Raw genomic sequence first — 16,746 nt, 5'->3', positions numbered from 1 at the left:
GAGTTTGGTAGGACTCCTTCAATCCCTATTTTTTCAAATCGTTTATTTAGCATTGGAGTTAATTGTTCTTTAAATGTTTGGTAGAATTCACATGTAAATCCATCTGGTCCTGGGGATTTTTTCTTAGGGAGTTGATTGATAGTTTGTTCTATTTCTTTTTCTGAGATGGGACTGTTAAGGATATTTACTTCTTCCTCTGTTAGTTTGGGCAAGCTATATTTTGGGGGGTATTCTTCTATTTCATTTAAGTTGTCAAATTTATTGGCATAAAGTTGGCAAAGTAACTCCTAATTATTGCTCTAATTTCCTCTTCGTTAGTGGCGAGTTCTCCCTTTTCATTTTTATGACTAACAATTTGATTTTCTTCTTTCCTTTTTTAAATCAGATTTAATAAGGGTTTGTCTATTTTATTGGTTTTTTCATAGAACCAACTCTTAGTTTTATTAATTAATTCAATAGTTTTGTTTTTTTTTTTTTTACTTTCAATTTTATTTATCTCTCCTTTTATTTTTAGAATTTCAAGTTTAGTAGTTGACTGGGGGTTTTTAATTTGTTCCTTTTCTAGCATTTTTAGTTGGAAGCCCAATTCATTGAGCTTCTCTTTCTCTATTTTACACAAATAGGCCTCTAGAGATATGAAATTTCCCCTTATTACAGCTTTGGCTGTATTCCATACATTTTGGTGTGATGTCTCATTATTATCGTTTTCTTGGGTGAAATTATTAATTATGTCTATGATTTGCTGTTTCACCCAAGCATTCTTTAGTATAAGATTATTTAGTTTCCAATTATTTTTTGGTCTACTTTCCCCTGGCTTTTTGTTGAATGTAATTTTCATTGCATCGTGGTCTGAAAAGGATGCATTTACTATTTCTGCCTTACTGCATTTGAATTTGAGGTTTTTATGTCCTAATATATGGTCAATTTTTGTATAGGTTCCATGAACTACTAAAAAGAAAGTGTACTCCTTTCTGTCTCCATTACATTTTCTCCAGAGATTTATCATATCTAACTTTTCTAGTATTCTATTTGCCTCTTTGACTACTTTCTTATTTATTTTGTGGTTTGATTTATCTAATTCTGAGAGTGCAAAGTTGAGATCTCCCACTATTATAGTTTTGCTGTCTATTTTTTCTTTCAGCTCTCTTAATTTTTCTTTTAAAAAATTAGATGCTACACCACTTGGCGCATATATGTTTAATAGTGATATTGCTTCATTATCCATGCTACCCTTTAGCAAGATATAGTGCCCTTCCTTATCTCTTTTAATTAGATCAATTTTTGCTTTAGCTTGATCTGAGATGAGGATGGCTACCCCCGCTTTTTTGACTTCACCTGAAGTATAGTAGATTTTGCTCCAACCTTTTACCTTTAATCTGCATGTATCTCCCTGCTTCAGGTGTGTTTCCTGTAAACAACATATTGTAGGATTCTGGCTTTTAATCCATTCTGCTAACCACTTCCTCTTTATGGGGGAGCTTACCCCGTTCACATTTATGGTTAAAATGACCAATTCTGTATTACTTGCTATCTTGTTAATCCCTGTTTATGCTTTTTTCCCTTCTTTCCCCCTTACCCCCCTTCCCAGTATTAAACTTGTGAGCACCACTTGCTTCTTACACCCCTCCCTTTTTAGTATCCCCCCCGCCTTAGATTTCCTCCCCCTTTCTTACCCCTTTCCCTCCCCGTTTCCGTATTCCCTTCCGCTTAGCTTACTCCTTCCCTTTTCAGTTTTCCCTTCTCACTTTTCAATGAAGTGGGAGAAGTTTCACCATAAATTGAATATGTCTAAAATTTTTCTCTTTAAGCCAATTCTGAAGGCAGTAAGATACCCACTATATTCATCCCCCTCCATTCTTGCTCTCGGATATAATAGGTTTCCTTTGCCTCTTCTTGAGATGTAGTACCCCCACTTTACTCTTTTTCTGGTACAATGTCCTTTCCTCATCTACTTTCTAGAACAAGGTATACATGTATTCTTTGTACATCTTTATATCAGAAATATAGTTCCCAAGATTAATCTTTACCTTTTTAGATTTCTCTTGAGTTCTGTATTTGTAGATCAAACTTTTTGTTAAGTTCTGGCTTTTTCATCAAAAATAGGTGAAATTCTCTTATTTCGTTGAATGTCCATCTTCTTCCCTGGAAAAAGATGCTCGTTCTAGCTGGGTAAGTTATTTTTGGTTGCATACCAAGGTCCTTAGCCTTTTGGAATATCATATTCCAGGCCCTTCTATCCTTTAAGGTGGATGCTGCTAGATCCTGGGTGATCCTTATTGTGGCTCCTCGATACTTGAATTGGGTTTTTCTAGCCGGTTGCAGTATTTTCTCCTTCGTCTGAAGGTTCTGGCATTTGGCCACTATATTTCTTGGTGTTTTGATTTTAGGATCCCTTTCAGTGGGTGATCGATGCATTCTTTCAGTGTCTATTTTATCCTCTTTTCCTATGACTTCTAGGCAGTTCTCTTTGATAATTTCCTGGAAAATAGTGTCCAGGCTCTTTTTTTCATCATGCTTTTCTGGGAGTCCAATGATTCTCAGATTGTCTCTCCTGGATCTGTTTTCCAGGTCTGTTGTCTTCCCCAGAAGGTATTTCACATTCTTTTCCATTATTTGATTTTTTTGGATTTGCTTGACTGATTCTTCTTGTCTCCTTGAGTCATTCAATTCCAATTGTTCGATTCTGATTTTTAATAAAGTGTTTTCTTCACTCACTCTTTTAAAATCTTTTTCTAATTGTCCCATTGAGTTCTTTTGTTCTGTGGAATTTTTTTCCATTTCGCCAATTTTGTTTTTTAGAGAGCTGTTTTCTGTTTCCAGTTCACTAATCCTATTTTTCAAGGATTTTATTTCTTTATCCAGTCTCTCTTTAACCGAGTGGGATGACTTCTCCAGACTCTCTTGCCAAGCCTCCCTCTCCTTTTCCCATTTTTCTTCTAGCTCCCTTGTGAGAGCCTTTTTAATTACTTCTATGAGGTTCATCTGTGCTGAGGAACAGATGATCTCCTCCTTTGGGGATTCACCTGGAGACTGTCTGTTTTTAGTCTCCTCAGGATTTGGAGTCTGCTCTCTTTCTGTATAGAAGCTGTCAAGGGTTAAAGTACACTTCAGTTTTTTGCTCATTATGTCAAAGAATCAAAGACAAACTAGCAAAAAGAAAAAAAATCACCCCTAATTTGGAGTCTGCTTTTTTGGGGGAGGGGCTGGGTGGTTTTACCGAGCTTCCTCTACAGACTGCGGGGGAGGGGAGGGCAGCACCGAGGCACTAGCCCTACTGTGTTGCACCTGCGCTCTGAGACCCCAGAGAGTGCTGAGTCACTGTGGGGGAGGGGGAGGTGGGGCGGGTGGCCAGGTCCTGAGAGACTCCAGCTGTTTGGGGTTGTATTCTTCACCCCCTGTGTTTTTAGCTTCTCTGCTGGGCTATTGACTTGCTGCCAGGGCAAAGTATTCAAACCTGTAGCAAAGCTTTCTCTGCAGAGATGGCTACGATCACACCCCACCCCCTCTCCAGTCTGCTTGGCTGTGAGCCACCTTCCGTGCTCTCAGCTGCTTGCCCGCACCCTGTGCCCAATCCAAAACCGTCCCAGCCCTCGCGCAAAAACAGACCTTTATTGGCGAATCTCAAGGATGGCTTCTCTTGGTAACTATTTGTGGGTTTTTTTTCAGTCAAGCATCAATTCAGAGGCTTGTAATGAAATGGGTAGTGAGAGAAAACGCGGAGCTACACAACTATGTGCCTCCTCTCCGCCATCTTGGCTGGAATTCAGAAATGTAGTTCTCAAGAGTTCTTTCCTTTTTACTTTTTTATGCTTCTCTTGAGTTATATGTGTAGAGATCAAATTTTTTGTCTAGCTCTGATCTTTTCATTAGAAATAGATGAAATTCATCTGTATCATTGAATGCTCATCTTCGTCCCTGAAAGATAATGCTTATTTTAGCTGCATAGCTTATTCTTAGCTGTAATCCAAATTCCTTTGCCTTTCAGATGATCAGATTACAGATCTTTTGATCCTTTAAGGTAGAACCTGCTAAATCCTGGATAATCCTCATTGTGGCTCCTCAATATTTAAATCTTTTCTTTCTGGCTGCTTGTAATATTTTTTTCCTTGGTCCAATAGTTCTGAAATTTAGCCACGATATTTCTTGGGGATTTAGTTTTGGGGTCTCTTTCAGGAGGTGATCAGTGAATTTTTTCAATGGTTATTTTACCTTCTGATTCTAGAATATCAGGACAGTTTTACTTTATGATTTCCTGTAAGATAATGTCTAGGGTTTGTTTTGTTTTGTTTTGTTTTTTCATCATAGCTTTCAGGAAGCCCAATAATACTTAGACATCCTCTTGTAGATCTATTTTCCAGTTCAGTTGTTTTTCTTAGGAAGTGTTTCATATTTTCTTCTATTTTTTTCATTTTTTTTTGTTTGACTGATTCTTGAAGTCTTGTTGAGTAATTCACTTCCATTTTTTCAATTATAATTTTAGTGTATTGATTTCTTCAGTTACCTTTTTTAACTCCTTTTGTATTCGGCCAATTTAATTTTTTTCCATTTCACAAATTCTATTTTTGAACAATTTGGTATCTTTTTCATATCTTTTTGTAAGGAGTTATATGATTTTTCCATTCCATCAGATCTATTTTGTAAAGAGTTTTATGCTTTTCCCATTTCAACAAAGCTATTTTTTTAGGAGTTTTCTTCAGATAATTTCTGTTTTTCCTTTTCCATACTCTTTTGCAAAATCTCATTTCCTTTCCCCATTTTTCTTCTTTCTTTTAAGATCATTTTTGAAATCTTCCAAGAAAGCCTTGTGAAATGGGGACCAGCTCATTTCTCGCTTTGGTACTTCATCTGGAGTTGATTGGCTTTTAGGAACATCAGTATTTGAGGTCAGTTTGTTCTCTCTCTCTCTCTCTCTCTCTCTCTCTCTCTCTCTCTCTCTCTCTCTCTCCATGAAGTAAGTCTATGGTCAAAGTTCTTTTTGCTTTTTTTGCTCATTTTGAAGGGTTGAGATATGCTTTTCAGGCAAAGAAGCCACAACTGCTTTAGTTTTCCCTGGGGGCAGTTTTTCTGACTGACTTCCGGTGCTAGGTGATCCTGGCCAGGTGCCCTGTTCTTCCCTGCCTCAGTGGCTTACAATTTGCATTTTTGTATTCACTTTTGGTGTTTTACAGGAAATCTACTAATACCTGCTTAAAACCAGGACAGAGTAGCCTAGGGGCCTCACAGAAGATTCGCTGTTGTGGGATGCACAATGCTCTGGCTCCCCCAAACCTCACCCCACCAGAGCAAGGTCCTTGCCCCAGTCTCTCTATGCTGTAGTCTGGGAGCAGCAGACTGTCCCCCAACCCATTTGAAACAGACCTGTTCTGAAGTTCTTCCAAGGTATCTTCTTTTGGAAATATGTTGTACTTCAGATATTTGTGGGTTCTGTCACTCCAAAACCAGTCCGAAGGCTTAATCTACAGTTAGTTTGAGAGAAATTCAGAGGAGGTCCCAGAAAGTCTTGTCTACTTCCCACCATCTTGGCTCCACCCCTGAATCCTCCAGATGGCAGTTTCTATCTAAAGTTTATTTGGACTGACTTGGATCAATGAATTGTTGAGAATATTCAGGTCTTTCATAATTGATCATGGCATAATTTTGCTGTTACTATATACAATTATTCCTGGTTCTGCTCGTTCTTCTTTTTTTTAAAATTATTATCATTATTTAAATTTTCCCATGCCTTTCTATACTCAGCTTGTTCATCATTTTTATAGAACAATAATATTTCATTATCTTCATATATCACAATTTGTTTAGCCATTCCCCAATTGATGGGCATCTACTCCTTTTCCAATTCTTTGCTACCACAAAAAGAGCTGCTACAAAACTTCTTACACATTTAGGTCTTTTTCCTCCTTTATTATTTCCTTGGGATACAAACACAGTAGTGACATTGCTGGATCAAAGACTATGCACAATTTTATAGTTCTTTGGGCATAGTTTCAAATTATCCTCCAGAATGATTGGATCATTTCACAAGTCTACCTATAATGCATTAATGTCCCAGTTTTCCTACATCCTCTCCAAAATTTATAATTATATTTTCCTGTCAGCGAATCTGAGAGGTATATAGTAGTAAATCAGAGTTGTCCTAATTTGCATTTCTCTCATCAATAGTGATTTAGAATATATGACTCTAGATGGCTTTAATTTCTTCATTTGAAAATTGGTCATATTCTTTGATCATTTGAATGAATGGTGAATGACTCATATTCTTATAAATTTGACACAGATCTTTATATATTTTAGAAACAGACTTTATCATAAACAATGGATGTAAAAAAAATCTCAGATTTGTACTCCCTTTTTAATTTTGTTTTTGTTTGTGTTTGTTTTTTTGGTGCAAAAGTTGTGTTTTTTTTTTAATTTAATGTAATCAAAATTGTCCATTTTGCATTTCGTAATGTTCTCTACTTCTTCTGTAATCATAAATCTCTCCCTTCTCTATATATCTGATAGGCAAATTATCCCTTGCTCTCCTAATTTTCTTTTGGTTTCAAGGGTGATGAGTTTCAAATAAGTAGTTTTCTTCCAGCAGTCAAGCAAATATAACATAACCCTAAAAAACAGAAAGCCAGTTCTACCAGTCTCTATATTCTTGGACTCTCCAGGAGAAATACTTTTTATGCTATTTGACTTCCTCCAGAAATGCATCCGAAACTGTTAAACAGCTTACATGTTTGCTGTACTGCTGACCCATGATTGGCTATGCAATCTTGGGGAGATTGCCTTTAGTTAAGTCTATCTGCTGCCTTCTTATTCCCTTGATTCACATCTCCATAGATATAGGAGTGTTTTAGTCATATTTTCAACTAATCAATAATGCTAGAGCTACCTTTTTGTTCTTCCATTTATGTAACATCACCTGTCATAAATTCACAGAATTTCAAAATTTTAGAGTTGCAAAGGATGTCAGAATTTTAAAATGAACCATAATGAGCTCTCCATCATCCACAATTAGTAGACATCCAAACTTGCAGGAAGATCTCTAGTCAAGGGGAAGTCCACTCTGTATTGAAACAGTGCTTCTGTTTTTTTGAAAATTTTAATTGATTAGGATTTTTTTTTTTGCTACATTGAACCTAAATCACTCTATCCACTATTCCTACGTTTTGCAGCTAGAAACAAACATAACAAATAAAATCTTTATTTTCTATGACAAATCTTTCAAATATTTAAAGCCTATTATCTTTTCCTCAATAAACCTTTCCTAGGTTAAATGTTCCTTCTATTAATTTACCTAAACTTTGCTCTCCAGGGACCTAGCCAGTCTAGCTGTACTCTTTTGGATGTGCTTCAGCTTTTTCAATGTCATTCCTTAACAATAGAAACAAACATGAACATTCTACTCAAAGTAAGGTTTGATCAGAGCAGAATATAGTAGAGCTATCATTTCCCATCCTATTTGCAATTAGATAAAATTCAGAAAGCTCCCATAAAAATTGTAGGAGTACAGATAAGGAACAGAATACTGAGATATTCAAGAAACATTCAAGGTGAAGAGAGATCTTAAATTTCACCTTAAAGGACCAGAAGTATTTGAATAGCTATAGTAATTGGTAGAAAGTCATTACTGATATGTATAAAGATAGAGAGTGCTAAATAATTCCAAGACATGAGAGAGAGAGAGAGAGAGAGAAAGAGAGAGAGAGAGAGAGAGAGAGAGAGAGAGAGAGAGAGAGAGAAAGAGAGAGAGAGAGAGAGAGAGAGAGAGAGAGAGAGAGAGAGAGAGAGAGAGAAAGTAACTTTAAAAAAAGAAATAAATGACACAGTGGCAAATATATTTAGATAAAGATAAATAATGCAAAAGGAAAAGATTAATTTTGTGAAAGACAATTCTTCATTTTATTTGTCTTAGTCCATTAATAGGTGTATTCTAGACAATGTCCCAATAAAAAAATATCTCCCCAGAGCTCAGAGGAACATTTCCATCTGGAGCATCTTAGCTTGTTCTAGGCCAAATCCAGGGATCATTTGATAACCGAATTTAATATAGTGGCAGGGCTAGAACAAACAGCCAGAAAATAAGTGTTTTCTGTAAAACTCAGATCTGACTGTCAAGGAGTTGAATTCACTTCACACTGCTAGGAAAATTGCATTAGTAACTGGAGCAACTTATATCAGTAGGTGAAGGAGGTAAGTAATGAGGCAGAAAAAGAACAAGAAGAAGACTTGCTGCACAAAACAATCCATGGTGAGGAAAGATATTGATTTGAAATTACAGTTGATTACACTAGTAGGGGGCAGAGAAGGCAGGCTTTTTTCAGACGTTGCAAACAAGTGACATTTCAAAGCATTTTTAGTGTGTTTGAACTAGGACCTCTCATCGGGCTGGGTGCTGGCAGAGAGAGAGAGGCGAGCAAGATAATTGCATAAGGTCAGCTTCCTTTGTCTGGAAGGAGGCACTTGCTGGTGAGAAACTCCATTTATGGGTTGGAATAGCTGTAGACACAAGCAAATTAACATACGGCCAAAGTATTTCTACTTCAAGCCACCTTCAATTAGTGGTTAAATAACCTGATTTGTTTTCCTTCTTTATCAACCTGTCTGCAGATAGAATTTTGTGTACAATAGCCATAGAGCACAATTTTAGGCGCAGAGGTAAGATAGTCTATTATTGTGGATAGAATCTCAGATTGAGATCATGAAAATTTGGGTTCCAGTAAGTATCATGGTATCTATTAAGTGTATGACCATTGGCAAGTCATTTATCCTTTCTAAACTTTAGTTTCCTTATCTGTAAACTTAAAATGATTTCTTTAGTAACTGCCCTGCCAGGTTGTTATAAGGTTCAAATTAGATAATAAAGAGAGTATGCTTTAAAAATCCTTAAGTTATACACACATATGCATGTATGTATGTGTATATGTATATACACACATATATAGGTACATATAAGCAGACATAAAAATACATATATATTTAAATATGTAGGTATGCATATGTGTATATATACACATACATACATACATACACACAGGCATATATATGTATTAGTATTATTAGTATAAGATATTGCCCCTTCTTAGAAATCTGAATAAAGGGATAAGTAAAAAAAATTGAAAAATTGTTTACTATATAAGGCAACATAATTTTAACAGGTACCACCAAAAAATAGATTTTACCTAAATGATGACACTGCATTACAAAAATGGAGTGATCTTAAGGAATGTAGTGAATAAAAGCTTAGAAACTGGATTGCATGTGACATGTTTGTTCATATTGGAGCTTTAAATTAGAGGGGTTGGTTGAACACATATGATAATAAAATTATATGGATGGTTTTATATGCCAGAATAAAACCATCTGATTTCTTTTTTTCTTCTTTCTTTTCTTTTTTCTTTTATCCTTTTTTTCTTTTCTGTCTTTCTTTTTCTTTCTTTCTTCCTTCCTTCCTTTTTCTTTCTTTCTTTCTTTCTTTTTTCCTTTCTTTCTTTTTTTCTTTCTTTCTTTCCTTCTTTCCTTCTTTCCTTCTTCCTTCCTTCCTTCCTTCCTTCCTTCCTTCCTTCCTTTCTTTCTTTCTTTCTTCCTTCCTTTTTTCCTTTCTTTTTTTTTCTTTTTTATCAGGCTCATGCAGTTATCTCGAGCCTTGGAATCACACATTGAGAACTGGGTACCATTAGATACATAGATTAAATGAGAGAGTTTGTTCTTATATAAGAACCAAAATTGGTAGTGAATCAAAGGGATATTAAAACTTTCCCAAATAAGAGAAACCAAATCCCAGAATACCGGCATTTGAGTGTAAAATAAGTTCAAAATCAAACTCAGAAATCACATAGATAATAAGTTCATGGGCTGCTCATTTTAGAATGCTATTTTTTTATATGTGTAATAGGTTTAGGGGCCTTCTGGTTGTTAAAGGAGTAATTATTTCACATATTTTATAAGGAAGTCCATTTCAAAATAATTGTTTTAGCTTCTCCATTCTTTAAATTCCTAATTCAATTAATTGTACAATCCTTTTGTCCATGTTTTTTCATCTCACTCAAAAAGGAAGCCTGAGATTTTTGCCAAATATTTTACTAAAACTATATGGTCATTTTCCATGGCCTTTATGATGCTGGTAAGGAATAAAATGAGGTTAGTCTGGAGTGATCTATTCTTGATGAATCCTTAACAGCCCTTGGTGATTTCCTCTTCCCTATGTAAATACTCACAAACACATGTTTAATAATATGTTACAGCATTTTGACAGCAATATAAGTCATACTAATTTGTTTATAGTAAGAGTAGAAAGGGAAGAAATTAAGCATTTAGAAAGTGCCTACTATATGTCAAGAACAGACCAAAATGCTTTACATATATTATATCATTTAATCATCAAAACAACCTCTTCAAAGAAGGTTTTATCATTATCCTTGTTTTATTGTTGAAGAAACTGAAAGAAAGGGAGATTAAATGACTTGATCGGAGTAATACAACTAATAAATGTCAGAGGTAAGATGAGAATTCAGGTGTCTCCTGACTTGAAGCCCCACACTCTGCCTATTCTGACACTGAGCTAAAAGTCTAAACGCTTCTTTTTATGATAATTCTGAAAAGGCTAACTCAATCCTAAAATATATTTCCTATTCTACATACAAAGTGGAAGTTCAATGGCCTATCACAATCTCAATTTCACTACTGACTAGCAGGGAGATTTTGACCAAATCTATTTGTGACCTAAGTCAGTTCACTCTTATTTAGATAGCCTAGTAGATTTTTTTTTTTTTCTGGTAAGGCAATTGGGGTTAAGTGACTTACCCAGGGTCACAAAGCTAGGAAGTGTTAAGAGTTTGAGGCTGGATTTAAACTCTGGTCCTCCTGACTTCAGTAGAAATTCTTCAAACAGATTTGTCCTGGATTAAGTTCAGAAACCCAATTAGTTTTTACCCAGCTGTATCTTCAAAGCTCAAACATTAGAAAAGCCTTGGCTACCCCAGTAAGATGGATTTTTGTTGCAGGCCATTTCAGTCCAAATATTCTTTCAATGAACACAGTCAGCAATTTAATAAACTTCCAGTCCTAAGACATGCTTCATCTGTTCTTGGTGATCTCCAGTCTCATTGAGGACAACTTGTTTTTTTCTTATCATCTCCTCACTTATGCTGGAGTTTTAAAATACTTTTCTTTCCTGTATGCAATTGATTCTCTGTGGCAGACAAAATAGAAACCAAGTATTGATTGAATAGTTTTGCTCCATTATCATTGTTGTATCAAAGTTCAATTTAAGCAGTAGTCCTTTCATTTTTAATATTTCTCTTCACCCTAAAACAGTTCTTTTTAAAAGACATTATGTTTGGTTTGAACTTTAGAACTCAACACAATTTCACAAAGACTTTCCCATGTTTTTCTACAGAAATCACATGTCCGTGGAGTCATCATTTTTACATTTTTTAAAAAAAACAAGAGTTGTCATGAACTTAGAATGAAGCCACATTGTTCTCTTTAGATATCATCCCACAATTAATTGCTTCCTTATCATTGGAATCATTTGTGTTTGTTTCTTCATGATTTTATTCTCAAACCATTCCAACTTTATCTCTTGAGATAAATTCTCTGTAATTTCATTCTTTGGGATCCTAACTATACTTTTAATGAAACTTTGAATCTCATTTTTCCATTATTGATCTATCAATAAAATTTTATTAATCAACTAACATAATTTGCCAAGCACTATGACAAGTAGTAGAGATATGCAAAGATTAGATATTATCTATTTTCAAGGATTTACAGACAATAAAGGTGTGGAGCATAATGATCTAATGAACTTATGCATAGATTGATAATGGTGATGATGAAGAAGAGAAAGAGGAGGAGGAAGGGAAAGAAGAAGAAAAAGAAGAAGGAAGATGAGGAAGAAGAAAAAGAAGAAAGAAAAAAGAAGAAAAAGAAGAGGAAGAGGAGGAGGAGTATTTAAATAGTACTTCTTTAAGGCTTGCAAAAAATGCTTCAAATTATTAATAAATAAAACACAAATTGAATTAACTCCAAGGTGCTAACTTTCATCAGATTGACAAAGATCATATAAAGATTAGACAAAAAAAAAAAAGCTGTTATAAATGACAGTTTTAGGAGATGTAAGAGAACAGGAGTACTAATGGATTGCTGGTAGAAGTGCAAACTGATCCAGTCATTATGGAAAATAATTCAGAACTATAGTCCCAAAGTAACTCTTTGGTCTAGTAATAACAAGACTAAGCATATATCATATGAATAGTTCTTGTTGCTGTTGTTTTTATTGTTATTGTTGATATTTTAAAGATCAAAAAAATCCTTTTTTCATGTAAATATGTATACACCACCACACAAATCAAAACAATTATTTTCTGTTATAGAAATGAATTACAAACTTTAGAAAGGTGAGATTCTCACCAGTTAGGAAATAACTGAACAAATAGTGATATATTTTAGTCAACTTTATTATGTCAATTTACCCTTAATATGTTTATTAATTGTTAGCTCATTTAGCAATCTATTCAATTCTCTACTGACTTTCTAGTCCTTTCCATCTTTATCAGGTTAAGTAGACTTAAGTGTTCTGCTGGTTTATAATCAAGATAAGCACTGGATTCAAAGTCAGAGTTCATTTACATTAATTATATTTCTGCTATGTATTAACTGTGTGACTTCAGAAAAATCATTGAACTTCTCCGTGTTTCACTTTCTGTGTCTATACAATGATGTCATTGACTTATTATGAGCTAGGTACTGTGCTAGGTCAATAACATTATCTTTGTGATTGTTTCTAAGCTTAGATATTATACCCTTTTGTTCTCCTGGAATTTCATTTTGGCCCACTTATAGGTCAAGATAAAAAGTCTTTCTTCTAAATGACTTCTAATTCACTCAAGATAATATTAAAGAATACTAATTAATAACCTTTTTTAATAATAAAATAAGAAGAAAGAGCTTTATAATAGAAAGCAATTATCCTGGGTTCTACTTCCAGTTTCATCATTAACTTATTATTGGCCCCTTTGCAATTCTGGGTTTCATGTTCATTTTTGATGTTACATGGTTGGACCAGTGGATTTCCAGAGTCCCTCTCTTTTCAATGTCCTTTAATCTGAATTGTACATTATTCTCCCCCCACCCCTAAACTTTATGTGCCCTCACACTATGTCAAATTCACATTTCACATTGTCAAATACTATATAGTGACTTCAATTCCTAGGATACCTTTATTTAGCTCTTTTTTATCTAATAACCTTCAGGCCCATACATCACATTATTTCACAATGTTGGGGTAGTTTTAGGAGTGCTTCTATAAAGAGCACTTGTCTTGTGTCCCTAAAATGCCCTTCAAAATAGGGGAGAATTGAATCCTAACAAATTCATTCTCCCTACGCCATAATCCATCACTCTTGGTTTAAAGAAAAAAAAAAAAAAACAGAAAGAAAAAAAAAAAAAAGGTGAGGGGGAACACAGCATTTTTTCATGGCAGACTTACCCAGGAGAGGTGAGCAGACTAGAAATGGAGCTGTGGGAGAGCAGTCAGTCTTGCTTGGTGGTTTGTCCTACTACTAATGTAAGGGCAGCCCACCACACAGGTGGCAATATGAGTTTTGAGGGCCACTGAGCACTTGGAATTTACTCAATTTATCACAATTACAGAAACACCTGGATGCGGTAATGCTGTGCTCGTCCACTGAAAATTTGGTGTCAAAAAACAGCTTGTATCAGGGCTGCTCAGTGATTGTGCATTAGCAACATAGAGTCTTGGGGCTGAAAGGCATCCTAGAGATCATCTGGTTCAGTCCCCTCATTTCACAGATGAAGAAACTGAGGCTCACAGAGGTGAACTGGCTTACTCAAGGTTACAAAGCTACTTAGTGAGAGAGGAAGAAGGAGAATGTAGATTTCCTGATGCCTGTCCAATGCTTTCTTAAAGACATTTTATAGTCGGATACAGAAAATGCCCTTGTCATTTAGGAACAGTCATCTCTGATCCATTGATCCCCAGCTATGTACCTCTCCAGAACAATTCTTGAGTAGGGAAGATAGAATAGCTATCCCCCTTTTAGTCTAAGATGAAGTTTTAAAGTGAACACACGAAATAAAATTCTATTTTATTCTCTTTTTATCTGCATCAGTGGGGAAAATGAAATAGGAAAATGGGAAAAGATATATTATTTTGTTTCTACTTTGGACAGCCCTCTGGTACCCCATCTAGATTTAGGTGTGATTGCAAGCATACCACCTCTAATTCTGGGTCCTATTCCTCAGGACTTAGCCTAGAAATACAGCACTATGTAAAGTATATTGCTGCTATTGTTGTTATTGTTATTAAAACATTATATAAACATATACATATATATGTATATATATATATATAATTATATAATATAAATTTAATATACATACAATATATAATAAATAATTATATAATATATAGTGAATAATTATAATATATAATATATGAATAATAATAAACAAATAAGAGAGTCTGACTCTTTATGAATCCATTTGGGGTTTCATTGGCAAAGATACTGGATCATTTGCCATTTCCTTTTCCAGCTCATTTTCCAGATGAGCAAACTGAGGTAAACAGGGTTAAGTTACTTGCCTAGACTCACATATTAGTCTGAAACTGGATTTGGACTTGGGTCTTCCTGATTGTAGAACTGGCAGAATATCACTGGTCTTCTAGGAAAGTCATAGAATCAGGAAACAAAGATTCAATTCCAGATTGAATCACTTATTAAGGAATGTCACCTCTTTATTTATAAATTTAGATGCTCACTCATGTACCTTGGACCAGAGCTGTGAAGAAAGAAAGAAAGAAATCTTGTTAAAATGTTACATTAATGTGAGCCATTGTTAAACAACATGAAAGTGTGGTATAGTGAAAAGAACTTGGATTTAGGGTCAAAATTTCTGTCTACTAAATCTTGCACTTATAACCTCTGTGAATTGCTATCTTTCATTTCTTTCTCTCTGGCCTTCAGTTTCATATGAATTTTTTTAAATTACAAATAAAAAAATAAATTCATATTAAAATTTAAAAAGCTAAATTAGTTAATTTCTAAAATCCTATTTCTAGTGCTTTGATCTTTATAGTACACTAATTATATTTAAGTATTTTAAAGTTTTATAAAGCATTTTGCACATCTGAAAACAACTAGATGGCACAGTAGATAGAGGACCAGACCTGAAGTCAGGAAGATGAGTCTTTCTGAGTTCAAATCTGGTTTTACATTCTTAAAAGCTGTATGACCCTGGGAAAATCACTTAACCTTGTTTGTCTCTTTTCTCATCTTGTAAAATGAACTGGAGAAGGAACTAACAAAACACTTCAGTATCTCTGCCAAGACAACTCCAAAAGGCTCACAAAGAACTAGATACATCTGAAAAATGACTGAACATCAGAATTGCATATCTTAATTAATTTGGTCCTTACAACAATGCCAGGATGTAGGTGCTATTATGATTCCAATCTTACAAATCCTGAAATTGAGCTATAGTGATCTGTCACACAGCTTGGGAGTATCTAAAACAGAATTTGAAATCTTATCTTCCTGAATCTTGGTGCGGTGTAGTATTGATGAGGTTTAAGTTTTGGGGTTCACTTCTGTCAGGAAACCAAATGATGAAGTCTGGATTTAGTAAACCAAAATGAGATTAGGGTTCCTGGTGTTCAGGGAGTTAAATGATAAGGTCTAATGGCAGGTTCGGGATTCAAGGAACCAAATGGAGAGGTTTGACTCTCCTATACCTCCTTGGGATTTGGCGCAAGAGTAGGGAGTTTTGGGGAGCCCTCTTCTGGCAGCACCAAGATTCATTGTAAAGGAATTTACAAAATTTCCCCTCAAAAGTTTCCCCACCACTTTAAAACTTTTTAAAAAAAGTTTTGAATTTTAATTTTCTTTCCCCTTGCTCTGAGATGGAAAGCAAAGCAATATAGTTTATACATATGCAATCATGTATAACATTACCATTTTAATCATTTTATACAAGAAGATAGAAAGGAAGCAAGAAACAAACAAAATGACAAATAGCATGCATCGATGTGTATGTTCACTCTGTGCACGCAGAGTGTATACAAAAATAGATATAGATTTTTTTTTTCTCTACATTTTTACAATAGCATTAACTTTTCTTTTTCTTTTTCAGTTTTTTCCCTGGAGGCCGATTCATCATGAGTCCTTTGGATTAATCCTTTGATCATTATATAATTCAGAATAATTAAATCATTCACAATTCTTCAATGTATAACATTGCTGTACTGTGTATAATGTTCACCTAGTTCTTTTAATTTCTCTTTATATCAGTTCATGTAAGTCTATGTAAATCTTAGTAAGTTTTTTTCTGAAATTATTTTGTTTGTCATTTATTATAGCACAATAATATTCCATCATAATCACATAACTTCAATTGAGCCACAATTCCTCAACTGACGAAATCTCTTCAATTTTCAGTTCTTAGCTAACACAAGAAGAGCAGCCATAAATATTTTTCAAGTTGACACATCCTTATAAAGTTGATCTTGGTGTAGTTTTAACTAATATATTTCTTTACAGATATTATTAAAATATACCAGTTAGGTTTTTTTGTTTGTTTGTTTGTTTGTTTGTTTTTTGTTTGTTTTTTTTTGGGGGGGGTGGAGAGGGGGGAAGAAGAGAAGTTAAAGAGAAAGAGATGTGGACTTGGATAAAGGGAATTTGAATTTGATAAGCAAGACCTGAATTACTATGACAAGGACTTGATAGACACTTTTGA

This window comes from Antechinus flavipes, chromosome 1, assembly GCF_016432865.1.
Source record: "Antechinus flavipes isolate AdamAnt ecotype Samford, QLD, Australia chromosome 1, AdamAnt_v2, whole genome shotgun sequence".
In the NCBI taxonomy this organism is placed as follows: Eukaryota; Metazoa; Chordata; class Mammalia; order Dasyuromorphia; family Dasyuridae; genus Antechinus; species Antechinus flavipes.
Note: the sequence above shows the minus strand (reverse complement) of the source record.